General features: G+C 43.8%; 2 long non-coding RNA genes across 2 annotated transcripts; one reads left to right on the plus strand and one right to left on the minus strand.

The window, feature by feature from the left end:
- Positions 1–204: 204 nt before the first annotated feature.
- On the minus strand, positions 205–23,185 carry LOC147580736 (uncharacterized). The gene is made up of 4 exons (XR_015251045.1): positions 23,140–23,185; positions 22,166–22,471; positions 16,205–16,339; positions 205–1,133 (listed from the first exon to the last, which is right to left on the minus strand). It is a non-coding gene; the product is annotated as an uncharacterized LOC147580736 (long non-coding RNA).
- Positions 19,034–21,152, plus strand: LOC147580737 (uncharacterized). Its single transcript, XR_015251044.1, has 3 exons — positions 19,034–19,292; positions 19,427–19,564; positions 20,919–21,152. It is a non-coding gene; the product is annotated as an uncharacterized LOC147580737 (long non-coding RNA).
- Positions 23,186–23,611: the final 426 nt, after the last annotated feature.

Below are 23,611 nucleotides of genomic sequence, written 5' to 3' on the forward strand. Positions count from 1 at the left end.
TGTGGTCAAGTTGAAAGGAAAGCACTAAAGTTTTGCTTTTAAAATAACTAGCATGCTCTTGAGTCACTTCTTAGTTTTCGTGTAAAATCCTTGAACGGCTAAATCCCCCCCAAAAAAAAAACAAAAAACAAAAAACAAAAAACAACCAAACAAACAAAAACCTGTGCCTTTAAATTTTTTCCTGCTTGAAGTTTGGGGTTTTTTTTTTGTAATTTATTTTTGCATTTATTGTTGGATAATGATGTACTACAGAAATATATAAAACACAAGCTGTCTCTTATTCTGTTTGGTGATAAAATGCTCAATTAAAAACAGGTTATGTTGCTTGCCCTTGGCATCCTGCGCTGATATCGTATTGTTCAGAATAGCACATGTCACCCTAAATAATTTCACATGCATCTGTTTTATTAGTAGGTGCTAATTAAACATGCATCTTGTGGAGTGACTTTACATAAGATCATTTTGCAGTTTCCTGTGTTATTTATGCAACACTTTGGGATCTGTGGGTCACAAATCCTACTATAAACTTTTTCTCCTAAAATTATTAATGAAAAGTAAAGTCCCTCTCTAATAGTATTCTTCCAGACATGCTTGGAAATATATTCCAGCGCAAAATTTAAAACAAACAAAAGCGTGTTACTAATAGACACCGTGTTATCTATCTCCCAGAAGATTTACAAGCCACCACAAATGTTCATTATTAGAGAATAACGCTCTCTTTTCAGTGAAGGTCCACGACTCCTTCCCGATATCCATCCAGTCTTCTCGTTGGGGCCAAAATATCCACGCAAGTCATGGTCAATACGAAGATGGCCGAAGGTGAGCTTGTGTGGTGCGGGAGCTGCCTCGGCCAGGGCTCTGCGTCAGCCGACAGATCATATGCACTGATCCAGTCTGGCCAGCATACTTCCTCTGTGTCTGGCCTCTTTCCAGATGTGTGTCAAAACTTCAAATCCGTAGCCATTAATTTTTTCAGAAATGGTCACCATCTTTTGTCCTTCCGTTTTCCAGTCCGTGTGATACCTCCATGGTGGTCACATGATTCGAGTGAATCATTCTAGAGCTATTTGCATGTAGGAGGGTTTGAGAACTTTAGGCAAAGCCCTGGACCGCTCTGGGGCTTGCTTGCTTTTCTGAAAAGAAAACAAATCAGCCTCTCTCAGAACTCTATGTCCATAAACTGGAAAAAAAAATGCGTCAGGGACATATGCCTGTGACCCTCTTGATTCATAACCTGTATTAGTATATAAAAGGTTCTTAAGAAGTCCTACAGCAAAGAAACCCTTTTGGCTTTGCTTACTTAATGTCCCACAAATCATTCGGTCTCAGAACCTTTCTTCTGATAATACGTGTGCCAGCTTCAGAACCAGCGAGAAAACGTGTTGAGAATGCCACGCGAGGCCATCTTTTAGAAGACTGTTCTAACCGTAAGGGACACTCTGTGATTCCCTTCTGTTATTCGGCTCTTCCTCTTACAAAAGATTTGAATGCTTAGGTCTCAGCTCAATTAAACTAAATGTTAACTCTGTAGAGCCAGCAGTGGGGGAAAAAAAATGTTTTTAAGTGGCTTGAGCTTGAATCTGGGCAGTGGATCTGCCCACCAGTCCTATAGTTCACAGCATTGACCATACTCACACTGCAGAATACAGCGCGTTAAATCTCTCAAAGAGTGACTAATACGCCACTGTGATAGGACAGACGCTTGGGGTTTTAGCCAAATCTTGTAAATTTAGCGAAGAATATCAGAGCAACTCCTTCTGTTACCCTAAATGTCACGGACTCTTACATTTTCATGAAGAACACGCAGGTCTTGGTTTTAAAGGTCTTACATGAGCACTTTCATTGAAAATCATAAGGTCTGCCTACATTGAGGAAATGAATACTGTAGTTAGCCTATCCAGAAAGTTCCAGCAGGCACTGGGTATTTCAGCGGGGGATGAGGGGGGCTGATTAGATCAAACCTCAGCACTCTGAGAGCTCCAGTTTGCAGATTTCAGAACCAATATGACTTCTTTCCCCCACAACCAATTTTTAAATATAACATGTATTTTCTTGCTCTGCTGTTTGGAATTGACCTCCGTAAACTATGAGACCCCAAAAGCACGACCGAGCGTGAAGGTTGTTCTCCATGTTTTGCCCCAAATACTTCACTACACCAGCATAATCTAATTACTTCCTCTTCTAAGTAATCATTTCCTATTTCGGAATCGAGACTATTTAATTCTTGCCATAGTTTTATTCCAACATGAAGTCCGTGAGACAGTTCTGCGGAAGGCGAACTTAGTTTTGAGGAGTCCATATGCCTAGCACCTCATGTCTCCCTGATTGTTGGTGCCTTGATCCACCTGGTTCCAGTTTATTCGTTGAGTTCTATCCTCTTGCCTTTGTTTTGATTTCTAACTGTGTTGTGCTCCTGGCAACTCAACTCTTTTCAGAGAAACAACCTTCCATGATTGTTTCTCCCTTGCCTTGGCTCACCTAGATCTGGCCTCCCATCCTGAATCCAACTACAGTGACAGCACAATACTATACCAATGGGTCCATTTAGGTGCTCTGGGGCATAGACAGAGAACAAAGAGTGTTGAGTGCCCACAAATAACTAAGTATGTAGCAGCTGGGCTGAGTCATTTTGCAATTAAATGGCCACATTTGAGTAACACTTGTGCAAGCCTCTTGGGTACAGTTTCATGAACTTGCCTTCAGTGTGAACTTGAGCCACCATGGATTGCTCAACTCAGTGCTCATCTTCAGGAAGCCTTGCCTGACTGCCTGAGCCCAAAGAGGCTCTCTTTTTTTGAATTTATACAGCTCTAATGGTCTGCACCAAGTGCCAGGAACTTACCATTGTCTGGCGCTGAATTACCTGCTCATCTCTTTGGCTCTCCCTTTACACAGGTATAGGCTTGTAAACTAGATGAGGAGTGTATCTAAAAAAGTTTTATATCTCCCACATTATGTCGTATAAAAGAACGAGATAATCCCATAGTTCCATCAATTAGTGCGATATGGGGCAATGAGATATCTATCTGAGTAAACTGGAAGTTGAGAAAGAACATGTCTGTTGCGCGGGATTAATGGAAAAGGAAGAAGAAGGCATTTAGAGGCAGAGTAAAGAAGCTAAAAGGGAAGTTCCACTTTCTGTTCCTGAGAGTCTTGTTTAAACTGAACCTTTCCATTGTCTTTGTCCCACAAGGTTTTCAGAATTGCCTTCCTCTTTACATAATTACCTATACTAAACAGATTAAACAATAACAGACTTCCAAGACTTCCTAACGCCCCCATAAAACAAGCACAACAGGGGTCCCAGGAATTAAGATTTAGAGCCTCCTTCCCCTCTGACAGCTCATGAAATGCTCAACTAAGGTGAGAAGAAAACTCGGCCAAAAAATCCTGCCTCGTTTCCCTAATTCAACGCAAGCCTCAACAGCCTTTGGGAAGCAAAGACTCGTGTTCCAAGGAGCACAATGCCCCACTTAGAATGGTTGCAAAGTCAGGGGCGCCTGGGTGGCTCAGTCGGTTTAGCTTCTGACTTCAGCTCAGGTCACGATCTCGTGGTTCGTGAGTTTGGGCCCCGCGTCGGGCTCTGTGCTGACAGTGTGGAGCCTGCTTGGGATTCTCTCCCTCTCAAAATAAATAAATTCACTTAAGAAAAAAAAAAAAAGAGGGGCGCCTGGGTGGCTCAGTCGGTTAAGCATCTGATTTCAGCTCAGGTCATGATCTCACGGTTCGTGAGTTTGAGCCCCGCGTCGGGCTCTGTGCTGACAGCTCAGGGCCTGGACCCTGCTTCGGATTCTGGGTCTCCCTCTCTCTCTGCCCCTCCCCCGTTCATGCTCTGTCTCTCTCTGTCTCAGAAATAAATAAACATTAGAAAAAAAAAAGAATGGTTGCAAAGTCAAAAATGCTCTTCTCATTATCACACACAGTCATTTGGTTTTTCTTTGAAATAATTTATGCCTCGGAGTGATTAGTTTGCCTTCTTTACATATTCATATCTTTTTGTTAATCTATTATTATGTAGCTCTGCCTTTACCGGTTTGAAGAAAAAAATCATTTTTAGGAGGACAAGTGCTGGGTTCTTAGTGGCAATATTTGATTAACCGCAATAAATGATTCAGCAGATTGTTTGCCTTTAAAGATAGAAATGTAAACGTGGGGGAGAGTTTTCTTTCCAAAATAATTACAGTGGTGCCCAGGCAATTTAGTAAGCCAAAATACTCCCAAACAGCCAGGCCCAGCCTCCATTGGGGATCTGGTTGCGGACTAATAAAGAACTCATCAGCTTACTTTTAGACTGATAGCTGTATGCTGTCTAATTGCAAATGAGTAACTGTAAATGTCCCACTCCTCAGAAGCTAGGACGATTTCCTTTAGTCTGTAATTATAAACAGGGGCAAATGAAGGTCCATCTAATATGATATTAAGAAAGAATCCAAGAGGGGCGCCTGGGTGGCGCAGTCGGTTGAGCGTCCGACTTCAGCCAGGTCACGATCTCGCGCTCCGTGAGTTCGAGCCCCGCGTCGGGCTCTGGGCTGATGGCTCGGAGCCTGGAGCCTGTTTCCGATTCTGTGTTTCCCTCTCTCTCTGCCCCTCGCCCGTTCATGCTCTGTCTCTCTCTGTCCCAAAAATAAATAAACGTTGGGAAAAAAAAGAAAGAATCCAAGAAAAGAACTGGTAGCATGAGGAACTCAACTCAAAACCATATCAGATAGGTAGGCCTACGGGGGCCGGAGGGGAGGGGGGATCCAAAGGCCTCTAAGGATTTACAGTTACCTATGGCTGCAGAAATTATCGAATTCAACACAAGAGGATGCCCCGGAGGTAAGATACATTTTTCTGTAATTGTTGGTCTGCTATCTGTGTTCTCACACTTGCCGCAGAATAATTGTACATTATTCTGAGGTTCTTATTCTGAACAACGAGGACACAAGTGTGTTCCCTGTCCACCCAGAAACATAGCCGTGAGGAGGACGTGTGATAATTTTGCAACTGTCTCTGGGTCCCGAAGAGCTGTCTGCCATTGACAAGACAAGGCTAGGGAAGACCTCCCTCAAGGTTTCCTGCCTCTGTTCACAGACGTTGCCGTAGACTTCTGTCCGTCCCTGCATTCCACGCTAGCCATGTGCCGCCCAAACCCAGTTACAGACTCTGCTTCTGATGAGGTCCTCCTCCTGTCCTTTCAACATGATCTTTTCCAGAGTACTTTGGAACTCCCCAAGATGGCCTTCGTCCGAAATGTAGTGTCCAGTTCCTTTTCGAACCACACCCAGGAGTCCTAGACTAGACCAGTACAACGCGTGCTCAGCCCCTCGTCCTAAAACTCTGACAAGGACACAGCCTCAGGCTTTGGCTTGCCTAGAAGGGAGTTAAGAGCCGGTGATATGTAAAGGGGATGAAGACCGTATGATTCTAATCTGTTGTAAAGTAGCCACTGCCAAGGTCATTTTCCTTGATTATCCATGTGGTCCTTACGGCTTGTGCAATAATGGAGTATTCACTGAACCTTCTGAGGCAACCTGTTCTAACTTTGGATAGCTCCATTGATTGAACTAGAACGTGAGTCCCAACGTGGTCCAAGTGCTACTCCATGCTGCCATACAGAAGTCTCAACACTTCTGCATAATAATTATATATATATATTTAAAGACATTTCCAGGGTGCCTGGGTGTCTCAGTTGGTTGAGTGTCCAACTCTTGATTTCAGCTCAGGTCATGATCCCAGGGTCGTGGGATCAAAGATTCTCTCTCTCTCCCTCTACCCTTCTCCCCACTCACATTCTCTCTCTCTCTGTCTTTAAAATAAAATTAAAAAAAAATAAAGACATTTCCTGTCCTGCCACAAAAAATCTGTTTTGCCCTATTGTTTCTTGTGGATATATTGCCTAATTCTGCACTGCCTGGTTTTCTTCTCTCTAAATACATTCAGTCTTCTTGGCTTGATTGTAATACGAATAATAATGGCTAATATCAATATTCAGCTAATAATCTGCCAACTCCTCAACAAGATTATGATGAGTGATTTTGTGAAGGTCCAAATACAGACTAAGAACGAAAGTCCAAAAGTCTATCTTATTTCCTTATCTGCAAGCCTAATACATTATCAACGAGAGAAATCAATTGTCTTTGCCATGATTTGTTCTCGGTGAATCAGTGCTAGTTCCTGGTGATCACAGCTTCTTCTGTAAATAACCTATTTTAGCATCTTGGCCAGAATTCACTTTCATTCCCTTTCTGGAAATCAGAACGGCTTCTCAGTCTTTGAACATTCCTCGTTCTCTCTAATTCTTCACAGATTAATGACAATGTCCCAGCGATCTCTTTCACAACATTGCTCATTTAAATCTCTCGATAAGACATGAAGGGAGGAACACCACTTGGGTTGAAGAATACATTCATCTAACTACATCCAGTCTGGCATAGGCACTTCTTTCTGTGTATGCACACCTGCTATTTCTGAGGTCCCAGAGTTCTCTCCAGAGGGAGGCTGGTGAGTTGAGACAGTAGCTTCTACTATCATGGAAAAGCCAGAATCCACAACCCTCTTTGTTCATGCAAGGTCCAAAAGAGCGTGCATTCTTTCCTGGTAGACTTGGGTCCACAGCGGGTGTAGAAGGGAAAAAAAAATCATGGGCAGAATCAAGAGGGATAAGCAAGTAAACGGGGGATGAAATGAATGAAAATTAGAACCTGTGCTTTAAAAATTTCCCAATGTGCAGCACCTCTAAGAAGAGAACTGTATTTGTCTCCGTATTTCTCCACTTTGGTTTGGCATAACCTGCAACATCTCTTCTCCGAGGGAGAAGACAAGTGTCTGCTCGTCTGGATTAAGACGCATTAACAGGGGAAGCATATGGTCATTTACACAGCGCTCATTCCCACACCGTGCCAAGGTTAACAAATTAATAAAGAGGAACCGCGCTGCATGAATGTTGAACCTTATTAAGCATGAGATCATCCCTCCGAGCCATCTTTATTTTACAAGAATCTCAGTGAAAGAAATTCAAGCCCCGCTTCCATACATACGCACTGAAAATCATTCCTATAATAGCTGATCATACTTTTGTGGACACACAACAACAGTTTTGTTTTGGGGGGGGGTTGTTTTTTTTTTTGTTTTGTTTTTTTTGTTTTTGTTGTTTTTTTTGTTTTTTTTTACTGGGAGGTTGGAAAGACAGATTCTGTTCTCAAAGAGTTTTATTGAGATGGTATTGGAAGGAACAGTGTTATTTATTTAAGTACTGCATTGCATTTTCCTTTGTTCTTCCAACAGGTTAGTAATTACAGAAGTAGCGATTAGCGTTGACAGAGAGTACACAAAACGATAAATGGATACTGTGCGCGGTGGAGGGGCTCTGTGGTGGCAAGCTTATAATTTTCAGTCGGAGCTAATTATCTTTATTATACTGCATGACTCTTTTTTCGTGAATTATGAGTGGAAAAGTGCTGAATAGAAATTTTTTTCCAAAGTGCCCCGAACTGTTCAGGGAAATGGAAATCGCAAACAATGAAAAGCTTGTTAGACAATGAGAGCGATCATCTATAAAGGGATTCTGAAGGAACTTCCCTTTTCCTGCACTATAGAAATGTAAAGTGCTTATCAGAAAATGATCTGGGGTTTGTTGTTGTTGTCGTTGTTGTTGAGGGAGACTCGGTCCCAGCCTCAAGCAAACCAGCAGGAAGAAAGATGGAAAGGCTTGAATATTTGCACAGGACCAGGAAAGGGGTAGGTAGGAGGCTGTGTGTAGACACACAGGGGCACAATGAATTTGAGGTAACCTGCCTATCCAGGCAGTTCAGTCCCCAGAGGCCGGAGGGCTCAGTGTGAGGAAAGGCACAGAGATTCTGCCTGGTCCCAGCGCCACCTGGGAACAGATCTGAGCCGAGATACTTTTAATTTTCAATGCAGTTACTACAATCCTTTCTCTGTTTTCCCTTCTCCATTGCCCCCCTCCATTATAGGGATGCATATGAGCAAAATTCCACAGATGGTGCATGCTTTTATGAGCTCAGTCCTGAAATTTGGTTTGAAATTTCCCCAGTGTCCTCTGTGCTTCTGTCTTTGCAACAGATGCACTTAAATGTTAGCAATTTATTTGTGGCCTGTGCTACAACCAGAGCTGAAGAGGGGAGAAAGGACTGTCACAGGAGGAGAAGCTGAGGGACCAGCACGGCGTGGTGATCCGTAGCCCAACTGCCGCAGAGGCAGGAGGAGGGCTTGGTTTCTGCGGGCACAGCCAGTAAGCCACACAAAAATCAATTTCGTCTTCCCCTCCGCTTCGAGCCTGTTCTATGAATAAGACGTTCAATCCAATTATTCTCGAGGAAGTTCTCTGCTTTCTTTAGTCTATCTTGCTTCATTTTCCCACATGACAACGTCTCATTTTCTGTTGTTACCATTTAGCATGCCTCCAGATTTCAGACGGACAGGATGGAGAGAAGTTCATGGGAGTCCAGGAGGAGGCAGATTCTTTTTAAGGACAACGGGAGCTCTGTAAGGTGACACCATCTAAGAATACAACGCTGGTTCCAGGGTAACATGTGAGTCAACCCTTTTATTTAGTATGTCAACAGTTCTATGCTCATTTAGCGGTACTGAAATATTCTCCAGCAGAAAGTTATGGGCTTTCTGTGTGGGTTTAGAAATGTCAGCCCAGATAAGCAGGCAATTAACAAGAGCATAATGTTATCTTCCGCTAAAGCAATCATCTCACATGTGGTTAGGAAGGTGCTACACAATCTCCCAAATAGGAACATGCACTAGTAAAACATAATTAAGGCTGGTAGAATATACTGGGGAAGAAGCCACTTCCGTTGTGTCACTGGGATAAAATTCCACGTATGCTTGTTATATTATTACATAGGTCAGATATGCCACTGGCCGAACTGTCCAGATTCCGTTCCCGGTCGAACGGTAGTGGGAAAGCCGCTCACCGCCTGTCATCCCCGATACAAAGCGAATCTTGTCACCCTCTTTGTAGGTTTAGTTCACCTTTTCCAAAAGGCTCTTCACTAAAATGAAGATATTCCGATGTCCCGAAGTCCACGTTTTTAATTCTCGTTCCCTCTGATGAGTTAGGCTGGGTGGGACGTTCCTCTAATTTAACAGCCAGCGCTGCGACTTTGCCTCTGCCCTTGGCTTCTCTGATGACCTAGGGAGTGATTTAAATCTAAGCCTCCACACCCTCCTCCATAAAACGGGGACACGAATAGGACTTCATTTAAAGTTCCTTAAACCACCGGGCTGAAATGTGGCGCACACGCCTTCAGCAAGAAGCGACACTGGCACCCAGTGTCTACGTACACGCAAACTAGGTGGCCTTAGTTGCCTGACATGTCTGGCCTCCAGTGGCCTGGTTGCTAAGCACGAAGTTTTAGAGCACGCACGCACTCACTCGATCAAGCTGGAGAAAATTACTTTTCAAAGGAATTCCATTAGATAATTAATAAAAAGCTTAGTCTCTGGCATTCTAAGAGCTCGTAATAAATGTTATTTATACTATGGATAATAATTTGTATTATTATCACTATTGTTTTACATAACTAATAACATTTATACTTAAATAACCAATATATATTCAGTGAATGTGTATTTAAATAATTACGTAATAATTATATGCAAAGAATTAAATATATGCTTAAATAGTAATTTAATCATGTTATTTATAATTATTATGATTTTATATGCACCACGGTCATTTACAATATAACAAGGTGCATTACGGAATCATGCCAATATTATACTCCTGTATTATAAAAAGATAATGCACCCAGCTCTAGTCCTCATCATCTGCAAAATGTTAAGTAGAGAGCGTCGATATGACTATCCGCATGCAGTGAGTTCCACACGGAGAATGACTTTTCTAAAATCCAGATCTGAACAGATCACTCAGCTGCTTAAAACCTTCAACGGCTCCCACCGTTCTTTCGTTAAACCCCAAACCTCCCAGTGAGACTTCAGGAGGCCCTCGTGACTAACCGCTAACCGGGTCTTGCCTCCAAGCTTGGGCTCCCTGAGCGCAACATCCTTCCTTCCCCTCAGACACCCCAACAGCTAACACCTACACAGCCTTCTGATAGGACTTTTCTCCCGGCAGTCTTCCCAGTTCTGCACACCAGAGTTGGGTGTACCTCTGGTCTGATCTTACAGCACTGTGGAAGGTTTTTATGCTTGCGTTGTTTGCGGTCAAAGAATTCTTTAGAATCGCCTCTTCTCCCTCTCTAGCCTTAGAGCTCTGTGAGGGACTGTGAGCATTGAGTTCACCACCCTGTGAGGGCTGTGCACTTACGTTTCATTTACATAACAAATTTTCTTGAGTCTCTACATATGCAACGCTAAATCCTGCCTCCCCTGTAATGTGAGCTGTGTGGCTCAACTGGATTAGTAATTTAAAATTAGATTTAGCCTAATACACATACACACCATTCTGCTCGGACTGGCTTATTCTATTACCTTATGGCATTAGGAAATTCTAGGTGGAGGTCAAGGTTTGGGACATCTGCCAATAACTTCACACAAGTCAGTTTTTACCATGAGCCACAACGTGCCTTTGTGGGTGGGGCCAATGAGACACAATCTGGTGAGGGCTGTGGGAGTCATCCTAATGCTCATTAATTCATTGGGGCCCTATGGGAGGAGAATGAAACCCCTCCCACCAAGCCACCGGGCTGGGGCCTTCTGCCCCGGGGGTGGGGGGGGGGTGGGATATCTCTGACAGGCTTTGCGGGTTGACAGGTGTCAGCTTTAAGCTTCCACGCTGGCCCCCCCAGACATCCCACCCTCACTTCCCAGTTAAGTGTGGAAAGCCAGCTTCCTGGAAATTCCAGAACGCAGGAGCAAAGAGAGCTGGGCCCCCATACAGATTTTGCAAGGCTGCTGATCCTCAGAGGGTGTTCTGGGTTGTCAGGCAGTTCTGGCAAATGGGTGCCGTTCCCCACTACATTTCGACACCTGAAGTTCAGATTTTCTGATTAAGGGAAGAAGGCTTTGTGTTACTTGTTGACAGTTATGAGCTATACTCGTGTTTAAATCTCCCTGCAAACTGTATCTGTTATGCCAGAATAACTCTGCAAAGGTTTACAGCCTGCTCTTGAAGAGTAACTCCTGACGTTACTAGATTTTTAAACAGCTGTGATGTGGTGCTCATAGATGTAGGGCACATAAATCCGCAGACATTCATAGATTTTGCTAAGTATGCACCTCAACTGTGAAAATGAGAGGGACCAATCTTGTTTATGCTCCTAGCTTATTGTTTGCTTGGCTAAAAGTCAGGTTGCCATCAACCGAGAGGACAGAACATGAGTCAATGACTAAGAAAACTTAAAAGGCTTAGATATAGCTGCTTTTAGCTTTCTAAATTGCTGGCGCCCACTTAAAATAACAGATACGCTAATATTTCCCCTGTGTTCCACAAATGCTAAGGGCAGTGGAAAGCTGATCTTCTCATATTTCTTAACAGTTTTAGTTCAATTATGACCCTGCCTTGCAAATGCTAAGGTCTGCTGGAGCTTTTTACTATAATTATTTTGCTACTGGTCGAAACAGACATGAAATCAGTCAATGGAAGAAGCCTGCCCTCCTTTTCCAAGACTGGGAGGCGTCTGCTAATTTCTCCAACAGGGCAGATTAATTATATTAATGTGTCAACGTAATTATGATAAGGATATGAATAAAATGAATGTATAGGAATAAAATGTATTTGCCTGTGTAACTGTTGAATTCTGCCCTCGGGGAAAAGAAGTCTGGTGTTTATGTTTAGTGATTTTTTTAAACTCCAATCTGTCAGAAGCAATGATCATACTGTTACAGTTAAAATGCTATTCCCTTTCAGACAGACAAGCAGAAAAGCCATGTACGTCCCAGAATATCTCCACCAGGGGCGTGTCCACGTTGGCAGGAAAGGTCAAAGAGATAGCGTTAAGGTCATCAGTAGGGTTATAAAATCACGAGCTTCTCCAGATCTTCTCCATGATCTTACTCTTCCGGCAAGTGCCCGATCAATGCCCCATGGTGAGACAGCCACGCAGGACTGGAAGAGTGTGGTTAGATTGTAAACTTGGCTGCTTCTGGGTAGTGGTAATGCAGGATTCCATGTATCCTGCCTGGCCTCATAAACAAAGGCGAGCAAAGGTCTGCCTGCTGGAGGAGTGAGTGCCCTGCCTTGTAGATCCCCCCAGTGACTTGAGTGACTTTAGCTCTCTGAATGGAGTCATTACGCTCAGGCAATGCCCCGATGGCACACACTACCTGCCTTGAACGTTCTTTTTTATGTCCTTTTAGTTACTGATCTTCCTGACGTTTTTCCTATTCGATCTGCTCTCACGTCCCTTTTTAAAAAAGATTTTTATTTTATTGTGATAAGAATACTCAACATGAGACCTACCCTCTTGACAGATCTTTAAGTGTATGATGCTCACACCGCTAGGCACAGTGTCATAGGGCAGATCTCCACAATTCATTTACCTTGCATTACTGAAGCTTTACACCCACCGATTACCACCTTCCCGTGTCCTTCTCCACTTCGCCCCCAGCATCCACACTTCGCTCTCTGCTTCTCCAGGTTGGACCAGCTCATTTTATTTTTATCTATTTATTGTTTTCACTCTTTCACTTCGATAGAGAGCGTGAGCGGGGATGGGGCAAGAGAGAGGGAGGTGGGGGAACTGAGGGGGGCTCCACGCTGACAGCAGCGAGCCCAACGCGGGGCTCGAACTCACGGACGCCAAGATCGTGACCTGAGCTGAAGTCGGACGCTCAACTGACTGAGCCACCCCAGGCGCCCCTGGGTTTGACTATTTTAGTTACCTTATATGAGTGCAATTACGCAGTATTTGTCCTCCTTGGTGGCTTTCCTCCTCCTTCTGACCCAGCAACCTTAAGTCCGTAGGTGAGAGAGGTAGTAGACAGTAAGGTGAGCTCCAAAATCTGAGAGGCACTCGAGCAGTGATTTGTTGTGGGGAGTTGGGTTTCACATTCCTCTCTGAAACACGCATCACCATCTCCTGAAGCAGCTATTCCAGTGAGCACCGGCCTTTGCTGACCCAGGATTCTGCGTGACCAAAGGGTCTTTGAACCTTAAAACCAGGGTTGTCTATGGAACTATTAAAGACTTCCGAGACTTCTTTACAAGACTGAAATTACATCCTTGGTTCTCTAAATTGCTCTGTTTTGTTGGCTAGAAAATAGTTCCGTGATGGATCTGTTGTTTGGATCAAACACAGGTCTCTTCCTAGCAAAACTCTGGTTCCATTACAGGGGGACTTCATTATCTATCTCCATATTCTGGAAATAGAGGGCTTAGTTTTGTTTGTTGGTCTTGTGTTTTGAATGAGTGATGATAGCCTTTTACCTGAAGTTCCAGATTTACTTGAAGATTTTGAAATAAAATTAAAATAAATTTGCATGAGACTTTTGGTTTGGTTTTGTAATTTTTGGTCTGGTGAATTTTTTTTTTTTTCTAACTTGCCATGACCAACAGCCTCAGTCAATTATGGCTGTTGGTTTGTGTGGTGGGGTGTGGTTTGGGAGTGAGTCCTTTGGACTTTTACTCTACATACATCTCACTAAAACCATGACAAATAAGCCATTGGTTAAGTTATAAACATTTTGAACCACAATATTCTGAAATTAATAAAATACTAATTCATAAAAATGTATATTACAAACATCAAATTAACTTTTTTTTATATAGCACCATAGATTTATTAACTTTGAAAAAGCACCTAAGGGGCGCCTGGGTGGCGCAGTCGGTTAAGCGTCCGACTTCAGCCGGGTCACGATCTCGCGGTCCGTGGGTTCAAGCCCCGCGTCAGGCTCTGGGCTGATGGCTCAGAGCCTGGAGCCTGTTTCCAACTCTGTGCCTCCCTCTCTCTCTGCCCCTCCCCCGTTCATGCTCTGTCTCTCTCTGTCCCAAAAATAAATAAACGTTGAAAAAAAATTTTTTTAAAAAAAGAAAAAGCACCTAAGCGTTGTTTTGTTTTTATTGAGGTACAACTGACATAGAACATAATATTAGTACAATATAATGATTCGATATTTGTATTTGATATTATATTGCAGATGTAATGAATCAATATTATATTGCCAAATAATTAGCACAATAAGTCCAGCTGACATTTATCACCATACATAGTTACCAAAAAAAAAAATCTTTTTCTTGTAATGAGGACTTTAAAGATCTACTCTCTTAGTGACTTTCAAAAACGCAAGGCAGCATTATTTCCCACAGAAATGGGTAAATGCTGGCCGTTTCAAAGTGATCCCAGTTGAAGAAATAGATTCAGTAAATGGGATACTGTTTATCCTGTAATAATATTAACATAATACTTATGTGTATTTTAAGCACTGAGTAAAATAATCTTCTGGTCTCTCATCATCACAGAAAATCAGCTGAGTCCCTGAGGGGAAAGTATTATAACCACCGCGCCCCCCCCTCCCCCCCGCCCGACACACACACACACACACACACACACACACAGTGCATCTCTGGACAGTAGCCCAAAGGCATCTCTAAAGGTACTTAGCGCTAATTAGCAGTTTCTATAAAGATCCTTATTTATGGAATTACTTACAGGGAGTCAGGCGTGTCTTACAAGGGTACTGAGTATTCTTTAGTAGCTCATAGAGAAATGTTAGCTGCCTTTTAAAGATAACTTCTATTTTAAAAGAAACAAACAGGTATACCTGGGTGGCTCAGGCAGTTACGTTGTGGGACTGTTGGTTTCGGCTCAGGTCGTAATCTCACCGTTTTGTGAGTTCAAGCCCTGCGTCTGGCTCTGTGCTGGCAGCGTGGAGCATGCTGGGGATTCTCTCTCTCTCTCTCTCTCTCTCTCCTTTTCTCTGCCCCTCCCCCACTTGTGTGCGTTCTCTCTCTCTCTCTGTCTCTCTCAAAATAAATAAGATAAAAAAAGTAAAAGAAGAAACAAACAACAGTGGGAATATCTACAAAAATTTCTGAAAAATATGTATATGTTTAAAAACCCAACATGTAAGTTTATTAATAGCAGTGACGTAAGAATGGGACTCAGATTAAAGAGAACTATACTCTGTCCTTGTCCCGTCAGGAACTGTTGTGACATGTGTGCTCAATCTCAGGTTTTTGAGCCTCATTTTCCTTCCTGGAAGAGGGAGATAACATTTTCCAGCCTCCTGGGGTTATTAGAAGGCCAAAATGTGAGGATTGATATGAAGCACTTTGAAAAGTTGAGGTCGCCGAGTAAATGCAGTATCTCATTATAAAAATAATCCATACTCTGAAGTGTCTGAAGTCATTGAAAAATAAACAGATTCTTTGTAAAAATAATATGCCTAGAAAGGTCAGGCAATAAGTTCTACGGCTGTACATGTTCTTTAAAAATACAGACTCTGCCATTTTTTGATATGAGAGAGTTGGGCATCTCTCCAACTCCACCATGACCTCTTGAAAAATGCCTGGCGTTCCCAGAATTCACTGCAGTGAATGGTTTAAATCGCACAGGCCTCAGAGCTGAAGCACCACTTTTTCGGGAACTTCAACGCAATGAGACACTTTCCCATCCTAGAATGGTTTTCTAGTCTTGCCATTTCTTTCCTTTTAGTTTTTTTCCCCAATTATATAAGCAACATATGATTATTTTAGAAATTTGGAAAATAGAGAAAAGCAGAGAAAAAGAAAAGAAAATCACCTGTAGTCTCATCATGTCTCTTAAAAGTTGCCTAAATGAAGGAGTAAAAGGTCCCTCTTCACGCCCCCAGTCCCACACCGGACACAATCACTGTTGTGCCCAAGATCATATACACCCTCTCCTATTCACCCAAACGTTGCCAGCCCATCAGCAGAACATCCTTAGATGAACAATAATTGAATCCAACTGCTTTAGAGGCTTCCAACTCTCTACCGTATGAAACCATAGCTTTGCACGTATCTTTTCGGCTTTGTCCATCTGAAGCTATATTTTAGTTAAGAGCGTATTAACCTGATTTACACCTTTTATGTACTGCCACAGATGGAAAGTGGCTTCCATCTGTGCTCTGGAGATGCTCTGGCCCCAGGCTCCCCCAAGCACGGGGCAAGGCTGTACCACACAGCGTGTGCTCCCTCGTCTCCTGGCTCTGGCTGGCCCTACAGAACCCCTCAGCCGCCATCTTGTACTTCACGTCAACCCCAGTCTCCAGGTCTCTCCTATAGTCCTAAGAATTAGGATACTGTGTTATCAAAGCTTTTTTTACTTACCCATTCCTGCACGACACTGCGAGCTTATGAGGACACCGACTGGGTCACGTTCCAGGTACGGAACAGGCACTGACAAACGATATGTTGAAGCAGTGAAACCAGGGACTGAACAGAACCAGCGAGGGTGCTGAAACCCTGAGGTGGAAACAGAGAATTACTCACCATTCTCCTCAACTGACAATTCTGAAAGCCAACCTCTAAAACGATATGAGTAAGGGGCCTTTGGCCACCTCATTCCAGATGCGTATCTCCCAGTATGTTTGTGAAAATATCGGTGTCCTTAGCCTATAGTCAAATGTGATGTTTTCACCCTAAAGACGACCACTAACATGAAGTGCTCTACAGGGGGGTTGCAAGAGCTTTTAAAAATTAATGCATCATGCGTATAGCTGAGCTAAAACTTCTGTTTTGGATACTGTGGCTGTATTATCAAACTCAACTGTTTCTTCTTTTTTTTTTTTTTTTTTTAATTTTTTTTCCACGTTTTTATTTATTTTTGGGACAGAGAGAGACAGAGCATGAACGGGGGAGGGGCAGAGAGAGAGGGAGACACAGAATCGGAAACAGGCTCCAGGCTCCGAGCCATCAGCCCAGAGCCTGACGCGGGGCTCGAGCTCACGGACCGCGAGATCGTGACCTGGCTGAAGTCGGACGCTTAACCGACTGTGCCACCCAGGCGCCCCACAACTGTTTCTTCTTGAGTGTGGTTGCATATCAGAAAGAACTGTGATTTTTGGGGGCGCCTGGGTGGCGCAGTCGGTTGAGCGTCCGACTTCAGCCAGGTCACGATCTCGCGGTCCGGGAGTTCGAGCCCCGCGTCGGGCTCTGGGCTGATGGCTCGGAGCCTGGAGCCTGTTTCCGATTCTGTGTCTCCCTCTCTCTCTGCCCCTCCCCCGTTCATGCTGTGTCTCTCTCTGTCCCAAAAATAAATAAACGTTGAAAAAAAAAAAAAATAAAAAAAAAAAGAAAGAACTGTGATTTTTGACCCTGGGAAGTAATAATGCAGGAAGGAATCGGAAGACAGCAAGTTGTAGGTAAGGGTCTGTCCGTGCCTGTTAAAGGCAGGTAAAACAAGTTGTGTCAGGCGAATTCAGAGTCAAGTTGCTAGTGTGCATAAAATGGCAGCCAAAATCTAGGAGAGCTTTCTGCTGGTAGACCCAGAATGACCACTTTTATCTCTCGGATCAATGTTTACACAATATAAAGGAAATCATAAAGCAAAGCCACCAGCGTTGCTGGAATACATGGGTCCATTCCTCAGCTTGCCTTCTGCAATCGTAGTATTGGCCATGGGCTTGGATTTTCATACCTATAATCTGGCAATTCTATATTTAGGGAATGTATTCTGAGGAAAAAATCAGTAAGATGCACAGATACACGAAGATGCTCATCACAGCATTGCTTGTATTAGTGAAACGCTGAAAACAATGTTAATGTCCTACTCTAGGCGCGTGGATACATCAAATGCTGTGCATTCACAGGGTGACAGATTATAAAACCGTTAAAAATCTTGGAGTAGGAGGACATGAAATTTGGAGGGGAAAATAATCGTGGTATACGCCACAGCATGTTGGTACATGAACAGTTTGTAAAACAGTCTACAATGTGATCCTACTGTCATTTTCACATTCCTAGGTGTGCATAGAAAACTGAGTAGAATGACCTGAGTAGCAACATTTGACAGTGGTTATCGCTGGGCAATGTTAGAGGAATTTTTACTTCCATATTTGGGCCTTTCTCTAGTTTATAGATTGCCTACAGTGAACTTGTGATCAAAAAAATATATTTTAAAAAAGGATTCCCTGGGACGCCTGGGTGGCTCAGTCGATTAAGTGTCCAACTTCAGCTCAGGTCACGACCTCGTGCTCTGTGGTTTCGAGCCCCACGTCGTGATCGGTGCAGACAGCTTGGAACTTGGAGCCAGTTCAGATTCTGTGTCTCTGTCTCTCTCTGCCTTCCCTCCCTCTCTCTCTCCCTCTCTCTCTCTCTCAAAAATAAATAAACATTAAAAAAATTTTTTTAATAAATAAAAAAGGATTCTCTGATTCCAGTATTTCAGTCTGGACGTTGAAGATGATCACATTCTACACTGGACTCCCATTCTGCGAAGTTCCCCACCCAATGCCCTCTTTGCCCACTTTGTGTTGTTGGGATGTCTGTTCACCTTACTCGCTAGATTGTTTGGTCTTCCGATGGCTGAGTTTGCGTCTCATTCATTTTCATGGTCCCAAGAGGAAATAAATAAAAACGCATAAAACGATCATAGGTTTTCTCAGAGATGCAGACACAATTAACCAGGAGAAATCCTGAAGTCCATGCCACCATGGAACATGGAGGCATCCTCCTTTCCGGGGCACGAAGCAGCCACTTAGGTTAAAACGTCATAGCAAACACAGTGCGATAGGCTCCCCCTGTATCTGTCTAATTTACACACACTTTTATAAGCATTTTCCTATTCACTGGAAAGGCATATCACCCAGGTTTACATAAATAGTTGATTAAACATGGTATTGGGGGCCATTTCAATAAAACACTGAGGATTAGTCCCTTGTTCACAACATAATCCTCATCAGTGCATTATTTCAAAGAGAAATCACATCTTTTTCATCTTTTTCCAGGAACAGTCCCCCTCAGTGAGTGAGAGAGATGCTCTCCCACCAGGGGTTCTGTGTTCTCCGCAGGGGTGGGGAGAGGGAGGGGGTGCCCATCACTCTACCTGAGCCCTTGACTGGCCCTGGTTGTAAAGATGCCATTAGGAGATTTATGAGATCCAACTGGAGTCACAGTGACCAAGGGCGTTCCCTGGAATGTCTGTGGCAAGTTTAGACGCCGGTGCACATGGCAGGTAATTAGGGACAAAGCAACTAGTCCAGACGGGACCTTTCTGGTTCCAGCCCACCCAGCCAATCAATATGCATTAATCATTACACGCTTATTGTTAACGTGATTCAGCTTCAGTGACTCACTGGGATCACACACAGGACAGTCTGTTGTGACTCGAGAAGGGCCAGAGAGCTTAAGGAATTGAGAAACATGTTTTGCCTTAAAGGTGCAGAACACTCCGGTGATGAGCCAGAAGAGCCCAATGGTAAGGCAGAGAGCAAGGCAAGCTAATGAAGGATTTGGGGAAGTGTGCGGACGGCTCCTTCTTAGCAGTGTCTGCACGGCCAAGTCAGCACGGGGCACGCGCTGCTTAGCATTGTAGTAATTTTTCATTTCCAGATGCCTCATCCTTCCAGCTCGGGTTGTACACTCCAGAAGGGCAGGGGCCGCATTGCTTCCGCCTGGGTCTCCAGCACCTACGGCAGAGCCTCGGGGAGACTGGCTGCAGACAAAGTGTGTGATGTTGACCAAATAAAGGTAAAACTCTCAGAGGTGCTGTCAAGCTTGATTGCCCAGTGAAACTTCTTTGGCCTGCTCATCACTGAAAAACAGGCTCTCTCACTCATATGAGATTTCCCCTCCTTCCTGTTCTCAGCTAGAAATACCATGAGAACAGACTGTCTCACAGTGTCTTCAGATTTCCACTTCTAGTCCCTGCCAAAAGCAGGAAGTGCAGAAGTGGGCGATAATTCTTTTTTTCTTTTTAGAACACTTTATTAAAGAGTTTTGGTTGTTACTTGTTTTTCCCCTTGAACCTCATTAGAATTAATTTGAGCAATGCTTTGAATTTGCATAATGATTTTCGCATAAGGTACACAAAGGGTTTTGCTTATCAATTCCACTCCCCCGGAAAGGGAAGGTAGAAAGGTATATTAGAGATCGAGGGCACCTCCGGGATTTTCTACTTTTTCTACTCTAGCTTTTTTTTTTTTTTTTTTTTAACTAATGAGAAACTTGAGACCCAGAGTTATCACTTGGGAAATTTCTCGCTCTCTGCTGGCGCCCACCCCTCCAGCCTCACACCCCCATGCCATGACACCCTTGTTTGTCTTGTCTTGCACTCACATCACCCGACCTCGCACCTCCTCCCTCCCCCATCTATTCTGCCCTCTCTGCTCTCCTGCTCCTTGCTCGTCTAAGTCAACTCTTTCATTTTGGGGAAATCAAAAGCAGATAACCATCGCTGAAAGTGCCAAGAACCACCGTGTCTGACTATAATATTGAAAATGGAAGGAGAAGGGAAGAAAAGGAAAACAGGAAGGAAGGAAGGAAGGAAGGAAGGAAGGAAGGAAGGAAGGAAGGAAAAAGAAAGACAATGAGCAGGAAGGGAAAGAACCAAAGTTGCATCAGGAACCAAGGAAATTGTATCTCTGTGACCAGCCTGGTATCTCCTTTCAAAATCTTACACGGTCTCAACATGCCCGTTGGGATTGTTGTTCTAGGCAAGGTGCCATTTTGGTTCTATCTCCTAGAGATAATTATTCTCCCCCACCTTGCTCTGATATTCTCCCCATATCTGATGAGTCTATTAGAGCCCAGAGAGGTGAGTTCTCAAATGAGAGCTAAGGTGAAGCCAGAAGCAGGCCTCACAAGTGCCATGGGCTAACTTGTGTACCCTACCAAATTCCTAAGTGAAGCCCTAACCCCCAATAGGATTGTATTTGGGAGTAACATTTTTAGGAGGTAATTAAAGTTAAATGAGATCATATGGGTGGAGCTCTACCCCAGTAGGGCTGATGGCCTTCTAGAAAAAAAAGAATTCTATCTCTCTCTCTCTCTTCCTCTCTCTCCTTTCTTCTCTCTCTCTCTCTCTCTCTCTGAGAATTCACAGAAGAAAAGACATAGGAAGACACAGTGAAAAGGGGACCATCTAAACGCCAGGAAGAGGGCTCTCACCAGAAACCAAGTTAGCCAGTGCCTTGATCTTGGACTTCCCAACCTTCAGAACTATGAGAAATACATTTCTATTGTTTGAGCCAGCCAGTCTGTGGTATTTTGTTATGGTAACCCAAGCAGACGAATACATAGGTTATTGATAAAAGCCAGATTCTAAATTTTTTTATGAGACTCTGGCCTCATGTCTGTTCATCCACACCACCTCAACATACGTACCTTGTGGGTATAATGACTTTCCATCATTAGCCTGCCCCTCAAGTAACAGACCTAAACTAAATTGTCATAGGACCAAAGCAAGGCAATGACACAGTATAAGGTCACAAAAAGGCAGGCACTCATTCATGAGTGCTCAGGAGCTCAGGACCACGTTCACCTCTTTGGACAAAGGTAAATTTTCCATGAAGCCTTCTAAGCTTTAGCTTTAGGTGCCACACTTGCACGGGCCCCTTCCTAAGCCCTGAACCTGATTCTACATTTATATATTTTTAACTTTTTAAAATAGAGCCTCCGCCTAATTGTATGTTCCCCATGCCCCACATCTCGCCCTTGCCTCTGACAAGTATTTATTATGCTAGACCCTGAGTATACAGTAGGGAACAAGACAAGGCCATCACAGCACAAGCAAATGAATTTCATAAACAGATTATCTGTGCAACTTAGGTAAAAGCAATCCACATATGTACTAGTGGGATGAGACGAGAGGAGGGAATTTGTGTCCCCTCCACACGACCTCAGTGGATGCAACCTGGGTCGAGCTTGCCCCTTCACGGCTGCGAAGGTGCCAAGGATGGGCACATTTCAACAGGAGGAAAACGAATTCATTGAGGACTTGCTGTGCTCCAGGGAAAGTACTGAGTATTTTGCAAATACTACCCCAATCATTTCTGGCATCCATGTGGTGTGAGCATTTATCACTTCCATTTGGTGAGGACACTGAAGCTCAGAGTTGTTAAATGATCTGCCCCACGGTGGGACCACCTTTATATACAGTTCTGCCTGACTCTAAAGCTTACGAGCCTTCCAGTTGGCCAAACCTACGGACGAGCCCCCATGGCTGAGGTGAGGGGGCTGACAGTGAGGGAAGAGAAGATGGAGAGAGGGCAGGCAAGGGATACTCAAGCTTTCTGAGTCATCACTCCACAATTCTTCAACAGGCACTCTTTCCACGTTGCTCTTACTCACGTGGGGTCCAATTTCCGAGTGCCGTGCGTGGTGGCTGAGAATGAACACCGGCTTCAGGCATCACCATGCCTTTGAGTGTCGTGTTCCAGAACTTCCTCTGCTCTTTGTAGGACTTTGAGCTCGGTAACTCTGGGAATTTTTAAACTATGAACCCCCTGATTTATGTCGCTCCATCCTTTGAACCCTTAATTCTACGAAAAAAGGAACTCATTCGAATTTTGAAAAATTTGGAACTGAATTCGTCATGCCTCACTATAAAATCTTCACCCCACATAGCCCTTATGTAAGCTCTTTTGAGGATGTTTCCTGTGCAGACAAAAAAGAAAAAAAAAATGTGTCAAATGATCATAAGCCACCTCTCCTCTGGCTGTGAGTATAACAAGAAGTATTAGTATGACATGTAGTTTTTCTGCTTTTATCTTCTTAAAAGACCAACCAGAAATCCAATGTGAAAAAAGCTAATGTGATACTAAGTTTGCAAATTTAAACTAGGAGTTCTGCAGTCAAGACATGTAAAAGTTTCCATAGCAACATTAACTCTCATCTTTAGGATTTTCAGTTCTATTAAAGCCATTAAAACCCTACTTTTGTATATACGTCAAATGTGCATACAGTGTGGTCCAGTTGAAGGTTGAGGCTTGTTTTCCGTATTTCGAGTCTAAAGGATTCCCGTCATGGGTCCCTGTGTCTGTTTTGTTGAGTGTGCCTTTTGTAAATGGATACTATTAGGCAGCGGGCTGATGTCTTTTGTTCTTCCCCTAATTTTTTTGCATTTTATGCTCCATTCTCCCAGTACCTTGAATGCAGAGAGGGGGGAACATAACAGCCAGGCTGCTCCAAGCCACGCGAGGAACCCGCCTTACCATAATCATGGCACCACCCTCAGGCACAATGCAAATCCAATTTCCTCTGGGAGGCAAGAAACAGAAGGGCAGGGGCTAAGTGTCTGTTCTCCCAGCTTCCCCCAGACTGACCTGCTCACATAGGCTGCCTCCACATTGTGTTTCCGGATCACTTTTTTTTTTTTTTTTCAACGTTTATTTATTTTTGGGACAGAGAGAGACAGAGCATGAACGGGCGAGGGGCAGAGAGAGAGGGAGACACAGAATCGGAAACCGGCTCCAGGCTCTGGGCCATCAGCCCAGAGCCCGACGCGGGGCTCGAACTCCCGGACCCCGAGACTGTGACCTGGCTGAAGTCGGACGCTTAACCGACTGCGCCACCCAGGCGCCCCTCCGGATCACTTTTTAAAGCTGCAAAGGAAACTGGCTTTGCCAGTGGTCACAGTCAGCCAGCTCCAGAAGGAAAAAAAAAAAAAAAAAATGTCTCCACAAACTGAATCTGAGCTGGAAAGGGTAGTTGTAGTCAGGATTCCATGAGCTACCCATAGAACATCACGCATGTAATGAACATTTCACTGCAGAAGAAAAAAAAAAAAAATCCTAA

This window comes from Puma concolor, chromosome B2 (genome assembly GCF_028749965.1).
Source record: "Puma concolor isolate L17-30 chromosome B2, mPumCon1.1.hap2, whole genome shotgun sequence".
Lineage (NCBI taxonomy): Eukaryota > Metazoa > Chordata > Mammalia > Carnivora > Felidae > Puma > Puma concolor.